Below are 22140 nucleotides of genomic sequence, written 5' to 3' on the forward strand. Positions count from 1 at the left end.
GTCGCTACAATATGTACTTAGCGTGTCCACCCTTTGCCTGGGATACTTTTCCATGCCTCCAAAATTCAGTCTTAGAAGTTGGTTGCAATCTCTGCTCCTCACAGCCCTGGTTTGAACTCTTACATTTGGAAACTCCTGATTTTTCACTTGTTTTCCTTTGACTTTCCTCTTTCTTACACAAATATATTATCTTATATCTAATCTTTTCAGAAATATCACCTGAAAAATAAATATATTGTTCTTAATATCTGTTTTGACTGGAAATTAAATAAATAAAGAGTGGTCTTTAACGTTTACACAGTGCTGTGTATATTGCTGCTGTTACTTTTAATGTAAGTTAATGCAAAGAGATTTTATTCCAAACAATTTTGGAGGATTTTTATTGGTCCACTATCATGAAATTTTCATACAATGTATACAATGCATTCTTACGGGCTTCTTTACTAAAAGCAATGATTATACTGGACCATGCTTAAAAGGTTCTTTTTATGATTCGTATGATATTAAGTTGGTGCAATAGACAATATAACAATCACTCATCATCATAACCATAACTTTTTTAAACTGTCAAGAACCATTTAAGCATTCAAATAGTTCTTTGTCATGGCTCTGTTTAATTGTCTTTACTAAACCCTGAAGAACCACAATGTTAAGAGTGTATGATAAGATTCATCAATGCAAATTAATTATAAACAACATTCTTAGTTTGATGTCTGTTGCCTTGGGGCTCCCTTTGACTGCAGCTACAAGCAGTTGCTTGGTTTGCTTGCCCACTAGCTTTGTCGTTGTATGCATGGTGAAGTAAAACCTGTTTCAGTAGAATTCAGAGCGTACTATGTTCTCTGATTCTCTGAATGCTAAACATATTCTAATGAACAGGACGAATGCTCTAAGGTAGTAACATGCAGGATGAATAATTCATAACAAACCAACATACTGTTTGGTTAATATCAATGCATATTAATTTGACTAATATATTGTTATACTGGAATTGCACCAAATGTTTATGATCACTCAAATTCCATCAGAAATGTGCATCTGCACACCCATGTTTGGCCTTATGTCTACAGTACAGGGCCATATGATGCAGCTAGTTACAGCTATGGATGATATGTGGAATCACTTCTGACTGATTTATATGTATTGCAGATTATCCAGCTCTAAGGCATATTAAAGTATCTAAAGCACATAACATCTTCTCTGAAAACAATACTTTCCACACAGCATCCCCAGATAAATTGAGCCTTCAACTCAAATCATGCATTAGCTTATTGAGTTAGACACTGCAATCCAAACCATCTTTTATGTCTAATGTACTGTTTTAGTTGCCATATTTGAGGCTGAAACTCAATCCGTTTGGCGACGATGAAAGCACCCTCCTGTTTCTGCTCGGTGTGAACGCTTGGCAACCCTTGTCCACCCCCTCCCACGCATCTCATGCTCTCATCGGGTGCCTCCCACCCATCCGTCTACATGCCTTGTTTGCATCCTGGATCTTTTATTTCTTCTCTTTGCATGACTTCTGCTCTTTGCTCTCCCACCCACCCAGGCACTCTTCCCCTCTAGCATGTCCTCTGGGGGCTCTTGCTGGAGGACTTTGCCTTTTCCACATGCTGGACTGTGTACTGGAGTCTGTCATCCCTATAAGTACTTTTCATCAGATTTACCCTTTTGGACAGTTGGCACCACAAATATATCTTATTTTGTAATGGTCACATATATATATATAGCTGTATAGATATATATAGCTGTATAGATATATATGAGAGATCAGTGTCGGTGGGCTGCTGCCAGGAGAGATTTCTGAAAAATCCCCCTAAAAAGCAGCAGTACCTGTTTTTTTTATTCAACTAGTCCATAGAAATCTTACTAAGTATTTTTTTATTGTCAGAACTGAGATCTGCAGTGTTTTCCTGTCTTCCTGAATCTGAATCAGGTGATTACTCTGATTTTCCACATCACCAGATTCTACAACAGCAGACAGATCTGATCTGATCAGGCAGTGAACTCTTTATCCTCATTTCTTGCTCCGTAAAATCCTCTTGTTTGACTGGATATGAATCAAACTCTTGCTAACCTTAACCTGAGAGTGAATTAAGTCTTGTAAGCGCAAAGTTTGTTTTGTTTTCCCATATATGAGTTCTTTATCTGATAGTTTTAGAATGATGGGTACAAAATGTTATTTTGTGTAAATGATCAGCTCCCTCTTAGTATTCGTGCGAAATTAATGTCTTTAATGGCTAAAAAATCAGGGCATGTCTACAAATTACCATCATCAAAGTTTAAGCATGACGCACCAAACACAAAGCCTCATGAGCCAGATAGAACACACATACCTCTCCTTACGATTTTTGTCAATGAGATGTCTCAAAAGAAGGTTTCTACCAGATTGATCTTTTGATTTTTCCATGTTAAACAACAGATTATTATTTAGTGTACCAATTTTTAAATTATTTTTCTGTTAAAATCACTAATTTTTTCCTGGGGAGCAACGCTTGATTTCTGAACTTAACGGTTTGAGTATAGATATCTAAACTCAAACTAATTATACTGTTATACAAATGTGTCATCTTCATGTTTTAAATATTTACATATATTGCTCCAAATAGATTTGACCATTTTGGTAAAAGTGAGATCAGTGACTGTTTCTGTGAGGCATAATATTTAAGTTATCATTCTGTTTCATAAAACAGTGCAGTTTTTGTGTTTGCCATGTATTAAGTAAAATTCTTGTTAAGACGTCTTGTAGAAATTAAATTAAAAGTTACGTTTAATCCAAAGTAATCAGATTACATTACTTTAATATAGTAATCCTTTCTATTAGGTTACAATTACAACTTTTAAAAACCCTCCCAACACTGGTGGCTGAGCTGTTGTTGTTCCTAGATGCTTCCATTTCACAATAATAGCCTTTGCAGTTGACAGCAGATCTAGCAGGGAAGAAATTTAACATCTTAACTTGTGGCACCCTATCACAGTGTTACCTTTAAAGTCACTGAGCTCTTCTGTACAACCCTTTTTACTGCCAATGTTTGTCTAGGAAAGTTACATGATGATGTGATTTTATACACTTTTTAGCAATGGGTGTGACTAAAATGCCTGAACTCTATAATTAGGAGGGGTGTCCACATACTTTTGGCCACATGGTGTATGTGGATCAGATGCATTATGTTAGATTTATGTTGGGGCAGCATGATAGATGCAGGTCTTCTTATGCTATCATTCTGCAAAATCACCACAAATGCAATGAAACCTAAAAATGAATTGTTTAATTAACCTCTGCAATACAAACAAGATGGAAGCAATAGCTCACAAGGGAATAGAAAACCACTAGACAGTACAATTACTCTCCATCTACTCTGCTGATAACAAAAGCGCAGTCCTTCAGAGCCCATCTACAACTAAGACACGTCAAATACGCAAGGAGCATTTTCAGAACTGGACTTCAGGGCACTGACATCTCTTCAGCTATTTCTCCTCTTATACTCTTTTATTCTCTATATATACACAATACATGTCGAAACAACTTTCAAACGTGAAAACGTTCAGGGCAAAAAGGCCTGCAGGCAACATCGCGTCGTAAGACCTTTGCTTGTACTAGCTCCGGCAGGGAGGAGAGAAAGAAAAATAAAAAAACAAACACTTTTTTTGGATGTTTGTGGGTGGATTTAATAAATCACTGAATATATTGAAACAAGAAACATGCTATCGGGGCTATAATTGCATTCCAGGCATCACCATGGTCCATCAGAGATGAAGAAGTAGTTGAGATTCTTTGGAGTTGTGTTCCTCTCCAAACTGTGCTTAACCTTTGCCACAGTGCTGCATGTGTTCCAGGCTGACTTCAGACTGAATCATCCACAGAGGAAGCACACTGCTGAGTTTCTGTGTATGGTCATACGTCTCCTGCGCTACCCAGTTTATCAGCATGCACTGATTAGCTAACATTCCAAGATTGACATGCAGAATGGTTTAATTGACTTATTTTATATTATATGTTATACTAATATATCAGGGCTGTCAATTAAAATAATTAATCATACGTTTTTTTATTAGGTTGAAATGTGATTAACTGCATTTTTGTATTGTTATTTGCTCAGATTGAACCCTAAAGAAATACGTTTATATTTTAAAAGCAGTGCATTTTCAGTAGTTACATGAGTGGACAAAATAAGTTTATTACTTTCAACAGCATTAAATAATGATAACATTATTATTATCGTGTGAACGCAGGGTTCACATGAACCAAACATGAATATCAGTTTCTAAATTTCTTCACTGATGTCCAGTGAGAGCAACAGTGGCTGCATGTTCCAACCAATGAGTGTATATTTCATAAACAGTTGTATGCAAAAGTTTGAGTACCCCTGGCCAGATTACATATTTTGTTGGTTTTTGAAGTTCAAAGAAGTAAATACAAACCTCTGCAGTACAGTTTTCTGCAAATGTTAATGCACAGTTACTTTATATTTGATTAACTTAAAAAAGTAATTGTGGCTCAAAATTTTGAAAAGAACTGTATTTCATATTTAAGTCATATTAAACTCCTCCATGATTGTAGCCTTTCGCTCTTATATAGTTCATGTAGTTCATGGATTCCTGTTATGATGGAGGCCCTCCAAGGGAACTCTAGCTTTCCATTTAAATGTTGCTTTTGTTAGTTTGTTGCCCACTGATGTATTCATAGTTCCAGCAAGCACTGTCTGGCATAGTCTGCCAAAGGTATAGCTTTAGAAGTCATTTAAAAGCTATATTTGAATGAGAGAGCTACAATCATGGCTTCTCATCATTGCAATGTACAGTGTGAGAGTAGCTGGGCCTCACGCTGGAACAACAATCATGTGCAAAAGTTTAAACACCCCTGGTCAAATGACATGTTTTGATTGACACATTTATAATTGCAATATTTGTAAATTCCTAGGACCACCTCCCACCTGGTAGAAATTTGAAATGTGAGTTTCATAGTTTCTAAAATCCAGATTAAAACACATTTGTAGTCTATGGCTAGTGTATTGGCTCTCTATTTGTTTTCTATAGTATAACTGTTTAGTCTTATCAATATTTTGCTTCCCTTTGAGATTTTAAAACTAAAATGAAAAGTGCTAGATAAATGAGTTATTATAAATCTAGTAATGTAATATTAGCAAATTATAAATAGATATTCTGCTTCATTCAAAAAACTCAATATAAAAAAGTTTATATATAGTGCAGTATGGAGCAGATATGGCTCTGTAGTCTAGCACACTTACAATGAAACAATGACAATGATGTTAAGGGTTCAAAAAACTTCTACTGGTATGTATAACCATACTGTGCAAACCAGGTACGAATCACAGGAGTTTACATATACAGCTATTTCATGGGTCCATAAGTAATTGGACAATTACTTAGTCATTACTTTATATGACTGCCTGAAAGCCGCAACTCACAAACATCATCAGAAGCTGGATATCTTCCATAGTGAAGTTCTCCCAGGCTTGAACTCCAGGCCATGTCTCAGCACCTGCTTCTTTTAAAGTGCTTTATAGTCTTGCCTTCCATGAGTGAAAAGCTCAGTGGCATACAGGTTGGGTGATCGACTTGACCAGTCAGGAACTCTCCACTTTTTAGCCTTAAAGAGCTCCAAAACTCTACAGGTGCTTTACTATATTTTTACTCTTTCTGACACTGGTTAATCGACATCTCATCTGTTCATAAGACTTAGTTCTGGAGCTCTGCAGGGTTTTTGTATGTTTTTTTGCAAGCTGTAACCTGACTTTTCTATTCTTGAGGCTTACCAGTGGAATGCATCTTCTAGTAAACCCTCTGAGGTCGTGTTGGTGTTTTCTTCTCTTTATAGTATCCTTTGACACATCTAAGCCTACATCCTGAATAGCGTTCTTGAACTGTTCAACAGGTTTTTTTGTTTTGTTTTCAGAAAGTATTCCTTGCGCCAGGTTGTTTGCTGTTGCTCACCAGCATGTATTTATACCAAACAGATGAATTTATAGTTACTAGAATATACTGCAATCTAATATACGCAAGATAGATGTTTGAATCATTTATTTAGTGTTGCACCAATACTGCATTGATATCGGCGCCGATACTCACACTTAAACACAGAATTGGTACTGATGATGGGGAAACTAATACCTATGACTGACACCACAAAGCAATTTCTGACGTGCATGTGCACTGACATGTGCATGTGCACCAGCAGACGGTACTTAGCAATGTCGGCGGTGTGGGTTGACAAGCAGCAGTAAAAATGCTCTTGGCCAAATTTCCTGGGAAGGCAGTAATAGTGGGCGACAGACCAGTTGGAATTCTTCCTAGGGTATTAGTTTCACCGGTACTCTGCAAATAAGCCAGTTAACAATGTACAAATAGTGTACAACATGCTAATGGGAGCCCTTTAAAATTACTTGAATGGCTGCACCAGATTTTTTTCAGTAATCACTTAGCTCCTGCTATGTAGTCACTTACAGTCTGAGATAATGTTAGTCCAGTTAGTTAGGTTGTAATTGAGAGATGTTAGAGAGACATATAGAAGGAACTGCCGGGGTAATGAAAGCCTTTAGCCTTGGTTTAGCCTTAAGCATAGTAGCCTGATGGCTGGGCTAGACTTGCGGTGCATTTCTGTCTCGTGGCCATCATGAATAACTGTAATATTTACTAAACTCCAGCAGAAACTGATGCTCGGAGATGTAAGCGTGAGTGCAGGACGTAAATATTAGAGAAATGATTTAAGGAATTTGGATGTGAAACAACATTCAGCACAGTTGCATTTGCATTTGTATTATAGGTGTATCTGATGAAATGGCCAAAGAGTATAGCTACAAGGTTGCCTAATAAACTAGCAACATAATATATTTATTGTAGTTCTACAGTTACAGACTGTAGTCCAACTATTTCTCTGCATAATTTGTTTGCCCCTTCTTCCCTATTTTTCAGGGGTCAGGACCCCCACAGGACCACCACAGAGCAGGTTTTATTTGGGTGTTGGATCATTCTCAGCACTGCAGTGACACTGATGTGGTAGTGGCGTGTTAATGTTTGTTGTGCTGGTACGAGTGGATCAGACACAGCAGTGCTGCTGGAGGTTTTAAACTTCAGTGTCACTGCTGGACTGAGAATAGTGCACCAAACAAAACTATCCAGCCAACAGCGTTCGGTGGGCAGTGTCCTGTGACCATGAAGGACCAGAAGATGACTGACGCAAACTATGCAGAAACAGATGAGCTATTGTCTCTGACTTTACATCTATAAGGTGGACCAACAAGGTAGGTGTGTCTAATAGAGTGGACAGTCAGTGGACATAGTGTTTAAAAACTCCAGCAACACTGCTGCCATGTATAAAGTGCCCTCCACAAATATTGGCACCCCTGGTAAACATGAGCAAAAACATTCATTATTGCTCATCCTTTTGATCTTCCATTCAAAATATTAACAACAATTAAACCATTTTTATCGTACAATGATTGAGAAAAACTAAATTTTATCAGGACATAAATATTTTTCTCAAATCCGTGTGTGCCGTAATTGTTGGCACCTCTTCATTTAAAACTTGGTGCAGTCTCCCTTTACAAAGATAACAACTCTGAGTCTTCTCCTATAATGCTTAATATGACTGGAGAACACACCGCAAAGAATCTGAGACCTCTCCTCAATACAGAACCTCTCCAGATCCATCAGATTCTGAGGACTCTCCTCTTCAGCTCATCCCAAAGGTTTTCTATGGGGTTTAGGTTAGGGGACTGGGGTGGCCATGGCAAAACCTTAATTCTGTTGTCAGTGAACTATTTTTGTGTTGATTTTGAAGCATGCTTTGGATCATTGTCCTGCAGGAAGATCCAAACTACGGCCCGGTTTGAGCTTCCTGGCTGAGACAGGCAAGTTTTGATTTTATTTCTGCTGGTACTTGATGGAGTCTGTGATACCATGTATCCAAATACATTGTCCAGGGCCTGTGAAGAACAGCTCCACAGTATCACAGATCCACCACCATACTTCACAGTGGGGATGAAGCACTTTTCTGCATGGCTGTCTTTGTGTACATGCCAAACTCACTTCTGTTGTTTGTTGTTCTCAGAAACCTCTATTTTGGTCTCATCTGACCCTAGGACACGGTCCCACTGAAGTTCCGGTAATGTCTGGCAAACTGTAGGAGCCTGAGTTTGTCAGTCCTTGATAACAGAGGCTTTCTTCTGGTTACCCCCACCCAAACAACTTGTAGATATATAGGTGGTGTCTGATTGAAGTTTGGGAGATGTTCTGACCCCAAGACATAACTAATGTCTACAGTTCCCCATCTGTGATCCTTGGAGATTCTTTGTCCACTTGAACTATCCACCTCACTGTGTATGGGGTCAGTATAGACATACATCTTCTTCATGTTGTTTTAAACTTCTTAATTATTGCCCTGAGAGTGTAAATAGGCATTTTCTACTGTTATTTTCTTGCAGCCATTTCCTGATTTCTGCACCTCAACAACCTTTTGTTGTACATCTTTGCTGTATCTCCGGTCTTTCTCATAGTGATGGATGAGGGAATTTGGCCTGTGTTTCATTTCATTTATATTCCCCAGTGAAACAGGATGTCATGGCTGACCATTTAAGTGTTCCTAATAAATCAGGTGAACTTAAATACATATATAAAATATAAGTGGGAATATACCTCAATTACATTTCACGTATAAGAATTTCTAGGGGTGTTAATAATTGTGGTGCACAATTTAAGAAAAAGATTTTTTAATTACAAGGTTTAGTTTTTTTCAATCATTCTTTAAATAAATGTTAGATTGTTGGTAATATTTTACTTAAACTATCAAAAAAGAACAAGTAAGCTCATTTTGCTCACGACTACCAGGGGTGCCAATATTTGTGGAGGGCATATATATTAATGACTCAATGGCATTTTATTAAGCATGACTTGTCCTCTCTCTCTCTCTCTCTCTCTCTCTCTCTCCCTCTCTCTCTCTGTCTGTCTCTCTCTCTCATTCTCTCTCTCTGTGCTGATTCTGCATAATTTTCAAATCTAGATCATAAGGTTGCACTCACCCTGGTCTTAACTTGAATTACATAAGGATTACATAAGGCTCCATAAGACTGTATGCATTACCGCACGTTATTATCCAGTTAGCGTCCATCTCCATTGTACAACAGGCACAGGCACAGTGAGCTCATTGCTTTCTGTGCGGAGAGGCTCCATTATGGCAAAGCATTTCCAGGAATTGAGACTCTAGCAGTCTGTGGTGGAAAACACTGCCTTGAGAGTTGCCGTTGACACTGACAGAGTGTTTGAATGGAACTTCCCAACAGCCCATAACCCCCACCCACCCCCCAACAGGCATCTGTGGGATGGAGTAATGTGGTATAGAAATGGATAGAACATCAAAAAAAAACAGAAGGCAGGTTCTGAGAAGACTCTGGGTTTGGGTGGGGTGTACAGGAGGGCAGCATCCACATTATTGGATAGTGTCAGTGACCTTTAAGAAGACAGAAGGGTACTTTAGTTGATAGGATGGATTAAAATGGCCAAACTTCAAACGGGTGAAGAATGGGTGAGTGCTTTGTGAGTGGTGAACAGCTAATGTTTTGAGTGAGAGGCAAGGTGATGGATTTGTTACCACTGCAAACCTGCAGAGGCATTTATGCAGTCTTCCCGCCCTGCCATGGGCTTATGCACAGCCAAACATATTTAATAAATCAATCTTATTTCACTGACCATTCACTAGGAGCTAAAGCATTATGCCTGAAAAGGTAATGCATCAGTGACATAACAGCACACAAAATAGCGACATGTATTCCTCTCCCATATGTCTGCTTTGCTTCACTTAACCCTTAAAGTCAAGAGGTATTACGGTGGTTTTACTATTCAGTGTAATTGCATTGCATTACATACTTAATGACATTGTCAGTTACACAATTAATTGGACTTAACTGAACATCTTCAATCCAATTGCACTTCCAACTTTTCTTCTGATTGTGTGATGTCAAGAGATTACTATGATTTCTGTTAAACAAGGCTGTAGATGAATTTATCTCAGGTTAAAGTCACACATCAGTACATTTTCTTCTCTCAAAAGGTTTGCTGTGGCTTGTCCTGCAATAACTTTGTAGGTTTATAATTTATGTTTGCTGTGCATTGAGACAATAAAGGTAGATATTCCCTCAAAAGTTGACTATAACCCCTTATAATCCCAGGCTTATTACATACTTAGGCTTATTATTCAGTAACTGCAAGGACATCAGTGCAAACTGGTTGAGCTATTCTTAGGTTATAAAAATGTGTAATAAAACTTTGGGCCTGCCGGTGTGCCCTGGCCATTTAAGGGATTAACCTGTGGTAAAGTTAACACAATCCTGGCTCTTATATTTTTGTTCAAAATTACACTACATAGCTAACTAGTTAACTAGTTTTACTAGCCAACTAGCTAGCTAGTGAAAAAATTGGCTGTTTTGTTGATAACTGTTGAAAAATATATCACAAGAGTGTCAAGTTGTCAGCAAATGTTCGCGAGGAAAGCAGTGTTGTTGTGAGTTGTGACCATCCTAGCCTGAGTGCTCTAGGCTAGCTAGTTAGCAAACATTGGCCAGTTAGATGTCATGAATTTACATGCCAAAGTAAAAAAGCCTGTGTTAATGGAAATAACACACTGGTTATGTTAAAAATAAAATAAAATGCATTGTTTCTAGACACATAGACGTGTTAAACAATCACACAATGTGTGTTTTCAGTTTTTAGAGCATACAACTGAAGAAAATTGGTGGTTTTGTGAAATATTAAACTTGACTAAGTCAACATAATGTGGAAAAGTGTGCCCAAACACTTGGAAACAGTGAACCGCTAAGGTATAATTGAGCATTTTTTAACTGCAGGTCAATGCACTATTTGAACAGGATGTCAAGACCCCCCATGATGAGCTGTGAAGATCTAAGACGACTGGGAATGCTGAGCAATAATTACTCCCATGCTCTACTGCACACTATTACACTGGACATAAATGTATAAAAAGTAATTAACTAAACTCATTAAAGCTGGCCCTCACACTGTTCTTGAAAAGAATGCCATGGCCTAATAATCAGCTTACATCACTCCTGTGGAGATAGACCTTTGAAAGCTTGCAGTAAAAGCACAAATGAGTTGGTCATTATTGATTGAAAACCAAAATCATCTTCTGGCTGAAAATGGCCATTAAAAGATCTAGGGTATGGATCCAGGGAGTTTTTCAAAAGTGTCATAGTACAAAGATCAAGAGCAAGATGCAAGAGCCAGTACCACTTTCTCTGATGATAATACTACACAAGTCCCAGTGTTGAAGTTAATTCATTGGATTGAGTAGAAAACACTTAAAATATATTCCCCAGTTATAAACATACTGAATGAGTTCAATGGATTCGTCTTTCTAAGCTGGTGAAAGTGATTTAGTGGAGTTTGAAGCTGCCTGCGATAGATTCACTGACACGACTGACATTATGTCTGATGTCATATTAGCAGACGTGAAGCCAATTGGAAGGCAGCGTTTTCCAGCATTTGTAGTGAATTTGTTGGTTTCGGTTATCATGTAATCTTCATGCTAAAAGTCAGAACAGCTTCTGATTAGACTGGCACAAGTACACAAAATCAATAGTCCCCTGAAACAGGTGATTCTGGTCATTTTGAAAGCATTTTGGTCAAGTCATTTTGTTACTTTATGGAGTAATCCATTCATAAATTATCTTTGATACCGATGTTCACATAGTGCTATTATCAAATGTGCTTGCAGAAAGTCAATGTAGCTTAACTGTTTTGAATAGCTGCTGTATTTCCATTCATGACTTATCATCTGAGGCAATTAGCTGCCATGAAGTACTTAAGTAGTCACTCATGCAATTTTGAGTTATAACTACTTTGAAGATTTAATTACAGTCAATGTAATGTTATTACATTTAGAGATGGGAATAGATATTTTGAGTTGCATCTAGTGAAAATGTTTGCCTTACACAGTAATTGAAGTAATTATGCAATTAAAACATGTGTGTAATTAACCCTAAACCTGTTTAAGGAAACTGATTACATTAGTTATTTTGAGCTCTGCCAACATAGGCAGGTTTACAGTGTACCACTAAAATGTTTGGAATCCTTTCCCATCCTGTCATATTAATCATTTTTGTTACTTTATATACAATAATAACTTATATTAAACGATATGACTTATATTATAACTTATGTTAAATGATGAATAATATACTGTGATTTTATTTTTTGATATGCTTAATTTCATGACATTTATTTATAATTGTATTATTTAATTTGATCTAATGTACAGTAATTTTGTCAAGTTATCTGTCTAGTTGACCTGCTCACCAATTTTGAAATACAAAGCATGCTGCATACTTTTAGTTATATATATATACTTACTGTATATATTCATACATGCATACTTTCTTGAAGTTATACAGCATTCTCAGGCCTTTTAAAGACGTCTCTAGCTCTGGTCATCATTCTGGACACATCCTTTATTGATTGATTGATTGATTGATTTGTTTGTTTGTTTGTTTGATTGATTTGTTTGTTTGTTTTACTTCTTCTTCTTCCTCATTATTTCAGACCTGTGAAGCTGCACAGTATACTAGACTACAATTTTGAATGCTGGTTTCTATCTTTAGGTGATGATAGAGTCCATATGGCTACAGAAGATGACTGGTGCTGTATGCATGTGCCAAATACTAACAAATGTCCAGCTTTACCTGTTCTGCTTCTGTGATCTATGATCAGTACACTGACAGACTGATAGCACTTCTCTCCATGCCAGTGACTCAGTTGAAAGAGAAAGTTTGCACATACTGCTATCGATACCATGAATCACTCTCATCCATTTTGGCTAGCCTCATTTTCATCTCACTTATTTCCATACTTGAAATTCATGACATGCAAATGTGAAGCTTTCCTAACCTCAAGCTAGCCATTAGAGCTATAGCCATATTATGGCAATATTGCACTCAAGGGGCTTTCAGATTGATGCCCCCAAAGTTCTCTCCCTCTTCAGACAAATGTAAAGCAAGAGCAACATTGACAGACGATGTCTCTCTCACTGATGTATACAACCCTGCCCACCCAGGTAGAAAACCTGCTGACGACATATACTTCCTCACAGTTGAGACACAGACTTTAAACCTGCCGCTGCCCGAAAAATAGTAATGACATGGTGCTATTTAATAAAAGCAACTCATAATGTTTATTATGACATGTAGGCCGAATATTCTGAGCCACCTGTGGTGACATTTATATAAACTACATTTGGCTCAATCAGACTCAGCATAAAATTAAAGGGATACGGATCTTATACATCTGTAGATTACAGTCGATTACCATGGACAAGGAATTCCAAGAACAGAAAAAATGTCGACTTCGAACATTTCTGTAATGGAAGCATCTGCCCATTGGTTTCTATTATGAATGTGTCTTAAATCATCTGCTTTTTTGCTCTTTTCTAAGTACAGATTTATTGTTTGTACTAATTAATGTCTGTGCTAATTGACTGTTTGCGACGGACAGACATTAGATTTCATTTTACTTTAACATTCAGTAACTCAGAAAGACCATGATTAGATGAAAATTTGTATACCGCATATGTCAAAATATGCAAAATAGGTAATAAATATGCATGACACCAGAGAAAACCATTTATTTGCAAATAGAACAATGTTAAAGAATGCTAACTCAGTGCTGTTCTGGAACTTTCACTGAACAAGCCTGACTCGGTTCCTCTTTTCAACTGATCAAAGGGACTGTTCTAGACAGAAAGCACTACAACTGCATGTGACAGGAAAAATGATGCTAGCACCTCTTGTTTGAGAACAGTGGTATATGATGCTAAACTGTTGAAAAGTTAGTGATTTTCTATTCTCTGTAAACTTGTCACATAACACCATGAACTATAGTAATGTATCAAACAACAAAGCGGTCTGATAGTTATTGATCCATTGTTGGTTCATATTATCACTGCTGTCAGTGGTAGTAGTAGCAGTGTATTTGTCTTTTGTCAACAAGATTAGCTACATCACGCAGAAATATCCAAAATACCAGCCAAAATTATACTCATAAATCACTAGCACTGTCTCCATTTCAGTCCTGAGTGTTTTTATGAAATCAATGAACAAAAAATGTGAGTCATAATGATGTAATAGAGAGAATCTACATAAGCAGTTGCAACAAATGTCTGCTATTAATCACACTCTTATGGTGTTTCTGTATTATTTGGAAATGCAAAGTGGTTATTGAACAAGAACACAGAATATTATTTGCAATATGCATCAAATATATATACCTTGTGTTATATGGGACTTATCATGATGTATATGGGTGTATATACATATTTATATATATATATATATATATATATATATATATATATATATATATATATATATGTGTGTGTGTGTGTGTGGTGTGTGTGTGTGTGTGTGTATATATATATATATATGTGTGTCATCATTTGAGCAAAGCAGCCTTTACATTTTGTGAAAATTGAACCAATATATCCTAAAGTGATTTGAACTCTACATAAACTTACATTAAAACTAAAGAACATTTGTAAAGTGTAAAGTGTCATGTAAAGTGTCCATTTTTGATATATTTGAACTATATATATATATATATATATATATATATATATATATATATATGTATATATATATATATATATATATATATATATATATGACAATATGTGGCATATGTTATGCTAATCCCATGTGTATTTGCTGATCTACTAATATCCATGGGATTAAAGTAGGCCAATATGTTATTTTGGTCCATTCATCATGAAATGTTCACACACTGTAAAGGACAGCTGGTGTTTTCAATTTTTAGAAAAAAAAAACCAAAAAAACAAAAATTGAGATACAAGGTTGTGTCCCGACAGTTATGACATGTTGTATATGTTATATTACATTACTACAATGTGGAGTAGAAAATCAATAAATACACCTGATACGTAAGATTTATGTCACTTCGGAAGCCTTGAGATTTCATATCATAACATCTCCTAATGTCTTAAGATTTCTAAAACAAGCACATTTTCTTATATTAGATGACTAAGTCAGTAGTCTTAGATGATGTATAATGTTCAAATATGCAAAGCTCATTTCTATACAGAAAGAGTTTGCACTTCACATTGATTAGTACATGAAGGATCATAATTATAAGGGTGAATTCAGTTGGCAGATAATTGTATGTTCATATTTGGCATCAGGTGAAGTTCGTTGTGGCGCTCGTGTGGGGTGTAATGAAAGGGTCAAGTGGTCACACTATTAATACTGCAGCTCTTTTGCACTCATGGACACATTATAAACAGCACTTTACAGCATACTGTGAAGATGAGCAACACATCTATGCCTATCTCAGATTCTGTAGAGTAGTATGTTTACACCACAGAGTGCACTTGTGATTTTTGAAATTAAAGACCCGCAAAAGAAAAACACAATAGTTTGATTTACTTACCGCAGTTTGGATTCAGTTCATCCACAGCTGAGTGCATTCATGATGTTCAGAAAAAGGTAGTAGAGGCTGCTGTGGAAGGATGAGAAAAAACTGAAGTCAGTAGAAGAGCAAGAGAAGTACGATCTGTTCTTCACTCCAACTCTGCCTCATCTGTGAGCAAAGCAAGCGCTTGTGGAGTGCTAGCGGCACATTTGATGAACATGAGCAACAGGCTACAGCCCTCCCTCCCTCACTCCCTCACTCACAGACACACATACACAGCTCCAAGCTGTGACATCAGAGGTGGGATGTGCCATTATTCTAAGAGCTTTTGAGAAAAATCCATAGCAACCAGCCTGTAGCGAGAGGTGGATTCCCCTCCTTCAAATGGGAATAATCACTGCTGTGAACAGCAGGTTGGTATATGTTGCCATACGGATTGTTTTCTTCTAGCTCGATGAGATGTTTCCTTATGTTTCTCCACCATTTCAGTTCATCACCATCCATTTCCATCCAGAATTAGACTGCAGCAGGATGGCAGAGGAAGCTGAATGAGGTTTGATTTGTTGTACTGGAAAGGGAGAAACACTTAATTAAAAAAAAAAAACAAAAAAAAACCTTTACTTACTACCAGAGATCTCCATCAAGTATAGCTTAACATGTGAGATGTTAGATATGTTTGATGTACACTGAAAAAGTAGTGCACTGATTCAAGTGTGACACAATTAAACAGGAATGTAAACAGGAATCTGAAAGACAATCTGTGGTTTACAATGCTTTTTCTGAAAAGTCTTTGCATCATTTCTGCATAATTTCTGATCAAAATAAACATTATCCTTTCAATTATTTTGCCTGGCAGTGATTTTTCACTCATATCACGTTGAAGATGAGCTGAACGCAACAAATTTGCACATAAGTTTATCTTTATCTTTAGAGCTCAGCTTGCTTTGCCTGACAAAATGACAGAAGGACGACACACTAGCACTTGTAGCTTAATGATCTTTAGTATGCTCAGCACGTACAGTGATTTGCCACCAGGCATTATCTCCCGAATACAGTGCCGTCTGCATTAGCTGCCATTATTTCCTATTGATTCACCTGCCTTAAACAGTATTTGTGTGCCTACAGACTGTGGACTTGGAAAGTCAATTGGCACCAATTACATTTACTTCAGGGCTAACAAGTCTTTCAGTGGCAGACCATAAAAACACACACATAGTAGTTTTGCCCACAAATGTCTCCTGTCAAGAATAAAGACGAGGAAAGGTGCGATAGCTGGGTGACGGCCAGTTCGAGAAGGAAAAAGCTTAGTTTTGAGTCAATATATTGCAGTGAGTTATGCAAGCCTAACTTTGCTTGCCTCTGGCCATTGTGCTGATTGGTAAAATGTCTGCACTGGACTTCAAGATAAATACCTCCACAGTACTAACGGCAGTGTTTAAATTTATTACACTGTTAGTCATTAATTGTAATACCAGACCAAAGGCAATTCAGTGTGTGCTGATGCAGGGCAAACAGACTTGCAGAACTAGTTTCATCTGCTGCACCTGATGAAGGCTATGCATGTGGGACAAAACATCATAGTTTTAACTAAATACAGTGTTTAACCTATTTATGTCTTATACTACATTCAAAATCATGAGGATGTTCTGATTGGTCCAGTGATGAACCTTTGAATAATTATACTTAAGATGAGCATCTTATAGTACTCACTTGATTTTTATTATGTTTTTCAAACCATGTTAAAGACACAGGCTCAAAAAGAAAGTTCCAGCTCAGTGCTCAGGTCTTAAGTGCAAAATAAACATTATACTGATGAAGATATGATGACAATATTAGATAATTTACTTACTCAGAAGACACATCCTTCTCCAAGGTTTGAGGTTCTCTTTGAATGCTCTTTCAACAGGCTCATCCCCTCAAGGAAGGGGTCTGAAGTACAAATGATGTTACAAAATGTTCATTGTGTGTAATTATACATTTCCACCAGAGAGGTCACCACATCCCCAAAACTTACATAGTGCAGCTTTAATTTATTAAAAAAGTTTTTTTTTTTAAATTTCTTTAGATTTGTGCTCAGGCAAGCTCAGAGATGGACATAAATAGGTGATCACACACTGAAAAAAGAGAAAAATGTAACCTTTAAATGCAATAAATTATATTTAAGAAAACACAAACACAGATGATCCCATTTATGTTTCAGTTTTGTAAGTCCACTTAAGTGTTCAGTAGCTTCTAAGCAGTCATCCATGACAGAGGCTAAATTCCCTAATTCATTCAAAAACACAGGTAAGACAACAGAACACACAATACCAATAGAAGTTATGAGCTGATGCCAATATCCAGTATTTTTCATGTCCATATCTTCCAATGCTGGTACAGAAACATTTCTAAAATGTAGAGATTGATACCACTTTGATCTGCCTACAGATCAAGGTAGATGCATATAACATTTATTTCTAAAAGGTTAAACAATGCTGCCTAAATGTGAGATTTTGGTCAAATCTAAACATCTGTCCAATGTAAATTTTTTAAGCAATTATTTCCAATATCATCTGGCATCCCTACTGCATAGATAAATGAACACAAAAGTGTGCTGACATTCATAACTCAGGCAATGGCTATAGTCAGATGCCTGGAAATATTCATATCCACTGTTGGGGCAAAAATGAATATGTTTCAATGACTGTGTTTATTTCACCGTAGCATGCAGTGAGGAATTCAGTTAGAGAAACAAAGATTTCTCCAAGGATCACGGTAGGAGATTTGCTAAGGATGGCAGTATTTTAGGTCATAAGTCTCCAAAACTACAATTAAATGCCACCTCCATGCCAACAAACTATTTTGAAAGCATGCCAGGAGAAAGCCTCAAGTAAATGCCTGAAGTTTGCTACATCCAACTGGAACTGGGTTCTATGATTAGGTGAGACAAAAAAATGAGCTTTTGGCAACAAATAAATTAATAAATAACTAAATAAATAAATAAAATAAAGTGGTACTGTGGAATATCTGTCAGGTTTTGTGTGGCTGTTTTTTTTTTTTCCAAGTGCTGTGGGTGCCTTTTGAAATGCATGCCACCATGGACTCCATGACATACCAGGAGATTTTAAATAAAGATCTGGATGTTATGTGATTGTGATACACATAGTTTAGTTAAAAATATTTTTGATAAAGGTTTGTACCAATAAGACATTTTATATGACTTCTTCCCCCTCATTAACAAGGGTGTTAATAATTCTAAAGCAGAATTTACTTGTATTAATAAAAAGTAAGTTCTTTAAAAATGACTTTTTAACCATTTTATGTGGCACTTTTTACAGTGCTTTTAAGAAATCAGTGCATCAGATCACATAAAGCAATAAAAATCAAACAGAAACATTTCACATTCAAATATACTACACTATACTGGACTGAACATACACATCAATCATTCCTTACTTTGTAAATCTCAGTGCAATTGCCTTTAAAACTAACAGTAATTTGATCAATATCTATCTTCTGAACATTATCATTTAGCAGTGACACTAAGGAGGTTTTACCCTGATCAATAGCCTACAGTGTAGTCCATCATGGAATGAAATGGAAACAGTGGCAGAACCTGTTGAGATATCTGTCTTGACAAAGGGAAAGGGGAGAGCTAAAGAGAGATGTTCTGATCATTCTAATTGTTTCCAGCTACTTGTTATTCTGTACCATCTGAGGCTTTAGCTCTCTCTTTGAGTCTGGCTCTCTAAAGTTAATCCGCAGTTGTTGATATGCAGAGCTGATGCAGTTTGCTTTTCTACCATTGATGTGGAGAAGCGTGATCCCAAGGGTTTCCTGAATGAAGATGCATCAAGGACAATCAAGCTAGTGGTCTGCACTCTCTCTACTCTAAATGCATCTCTGGTGGTGAACTGTCACTGACATCAACCCTTTGCTGTGGTAGCTGTAACTCCACAAAGTTCATGAAGAGGCCAAAGGTTTACCATCACTCAGCAGTCTACAACATCCTCCATTAGAGAATTTCACACATAGGGCATCCAGTTTCACACATAGAATTTCACTTCCCCTCATTGAAGTCCATGTGGCTGTATCAAGAAAAAAGTGTGTTAAATCTGCAGAGAGTGGCTTAAATGGTTAGATCCAAAACACCACAGATTATTTGAGATTATTTGGATGGTGGATCGTTCTCAGCACTGCAGTGACGCTGACGTAATGGCAGTGTGTTAGTGTATGTTGTGCTGGTACGAATGGATCAGACAAAGCAGTGCTGGTGGAGTTTTTAAACACCTCAGTGTCACTACTGGACTGAGAATAGTCCACCAAACAAAAATATCCAGCCAACAACGTCCTGTGGGCAGCGTCCTGTGACCACTGATGAAGGACTAGAGGATGACCAACACATACTGTGCAGCAGCAGATGAGCTATCGTCTCTAACTTTACATCTACAAGGTGCACCAAAGAGATAGATGTGTCTAAAAGAGAGGATAGTCAGTGGACACAGTGTTTAAAAACTCCAGCAGCACTGCTGTGTCTGAATTTCAAGGTTATTAAGGAGTCGAAGAGAACACAGACTCTAATATGGGCATGACGCTGACTGCAGAAAGACGACACGACTTCAGTGGTCATTTGTACGGCTATTATTATATTATATTATATTATATTCTGTTACAGTCCAATCCTCTGGGCCGTTTAGGATAATTCTCTTGTAAAATAAAGACAATAAAGTTAAGAGTACTTCTCCTCTGATTGTTTATGACTGATTGGTTCATTCCACACCATTTCGGATGTAACCATTCATGCCACTCTCTGCAAGCAGGGACACACTATCATTGAATTCTCCTAAATTTCTTCTGGCATCAAAAGACAGGCAAGTACACAAAAATACCCCAAACAAACCACCAAACTTTGTCGAGTATGGTAGTTAAGATGCTTTGGCAGTAGTAAAGTACATTAGGAGTAGCTGGTGTTATCACATAGTAGTGTCAAAAGTTTAATAGTAGACTTGCTTTCATGCAATTCAGTGCAAAGGAGTGGTAGCTTGCTATTATGACATTTTCATGACATTTACAGCATTTTGACAGATGCTTTTATCCAGAGCAACCTACAATGTAATCATTGCACAGATGTAGCAATGTTCACATTTTGACTTCTTAATCATCTCACAATTCAGAGGATCCAGTGACAATCAATGGAAAACATATCATGTTAGTGTACCACACAGGCAAGATAGCAGCAGTTTTCAAAAATCCCATTCATTTTTGCCATGGGCATGATGCTGACTGCAGAATAATGTACGACTTCAGAAGTCGATTCAGAATACAAAAATGAAGCATCTGTATGCGGTCTATGATAACCCTGGTGCAAATGTTATTGTGGTTCGCTAGAAGTGAGAACACTGCCATGTGAACCCTGGTGTGCGCCGAAAGTGGACCAAGACCCCCTGAGGAGGTCAGTCTCGGTCCACTTCTCTACAAACTCTGCAGTTCGTTTGAAATATGAACGCAAAACAGACCAAAGACAGATTAAAATTAGCACATGGAAGGGGAAATGTTTTAAACCTGGATTTAAAAATTGCTACATTTTACGTACATCTAAGACCTTTGGGGAGTTAGTTTCAGGTATATGCAGCATAACAGCTACATGCTGCTTCACCATGTTTAGTTTGGACTCTGGGCTCTACTGGCTGACCTGAGTCCATGGATGTAGGGGGGCTACTCAGTTTAAATTCTTTAAACATGTTAGAGATTTATTCTGGGCCTAAACCATTCGGTGCTTTTACAACTGGAGTAATGTGTTCTGTTCTCTTGGTCCTGGTTAAAACTCTAGCAGCAGCATTCTGAATGAGCTGCAGCTGTTTAACGGTCTTTTAGGGAAGTCTGGTTAAAAGAACATTACAGTAGTCCACACTACTGGAGATAAAAGCATGCGGACACCAAACACTTGAATCTGGCTATAATATTAAGATGATAAAAGGCTGTTTTGGTGATTGCTTTGATATGGCTGGTGAAGGTGAACGCAGTGTGTCGAGACAACATATCAATGATTTAAGATGTAAGAAACAAGATAATCAAGTTATTCGTAGGTGGTCATAGAGACAGCATAGGTTTATTATTTGACTGTGTGGTGTTGATGGTCAGTCTAATAGTACAGATTTTATTCACTAAAATAGCAGTGAAATTCATTACATTTCTCTGAGAAAAGCATCTGTTTTGGGAAGCTTGTAAGCTTATCAAACATGACAAATAGAGTGCAGGTGTTATTGATGTTCTTGTTAATAATTTTAGAGAAATGTAGCTGTCTAGTGGATAGTGAATTTGAACTTGTTTTTCTCTACTTACATTCAGCTTTCCTGCATTCTTTTAACATCATGGTGTTTCTCCACAGTGCTTTCTGTTTGCTCAAAGTTTTCTTGACTTTTACTGGACAATAACAAATGATCTAAACCAGTGCTCAACAGTCTTCAGCGAACCATGACTATTAAAACTAAGACTTTCAGCCATAAATGTTACATCTTGTAGTAGATGTGAAAATTGCTACTAGTGTCCCTATATCCCTATGATATTCTAGTGATATGTTAGCATATGTTAGTGATATGAAGCTTGTAGAAGACATTTCACATCTCAAACTTGTAACAGACATATTAACATACAGTTTTACCTTGTAGCAGTTCAATAAGGAGCCCCTGGCACTGAGCTTCTGCTCTTTTCCAT

At 37.2% G+C, this 22140-nt stretch overlaps 1 protein-coding gene across 1 annotated transcript in view; it reads right to left on the reverse strand.

The window, feature by feature from the left end:
- The window catches only part of kcng1 (potassium voltage-gated channel, subfamily G, member 1), a 38852-nt gene extending 23234 nt beyond the window's left edge, over positions 1-15618 (reverse strand). The window contains exon 1 of the mRNA XM_036592503.1: positions 15466-15618. The gene's annotated coding sequence lies outside the window, so the exon portion shown is untranslated. The remainder of the gene's footprint in view (positions 1-15465) is intronic.
- Between the last annotated feature and the right edge of the window lie 6522 nt (positions 15619-22140).

Source organism: Colossoma macropomum, unplaced genomic scaffold, assembly GCF_904425465.1.
Source record: "Colossoma macropomum unplaced genomic scaffold, Colossoma_macropomum, whole genome shotgun sequence".
Taxonomy (NCBI): Eukaryota; Metazoa; Chordata; class Actinopteri; order Characiformes; family Serrasalmidae; genus Colossoma; species Colossoma macropomum.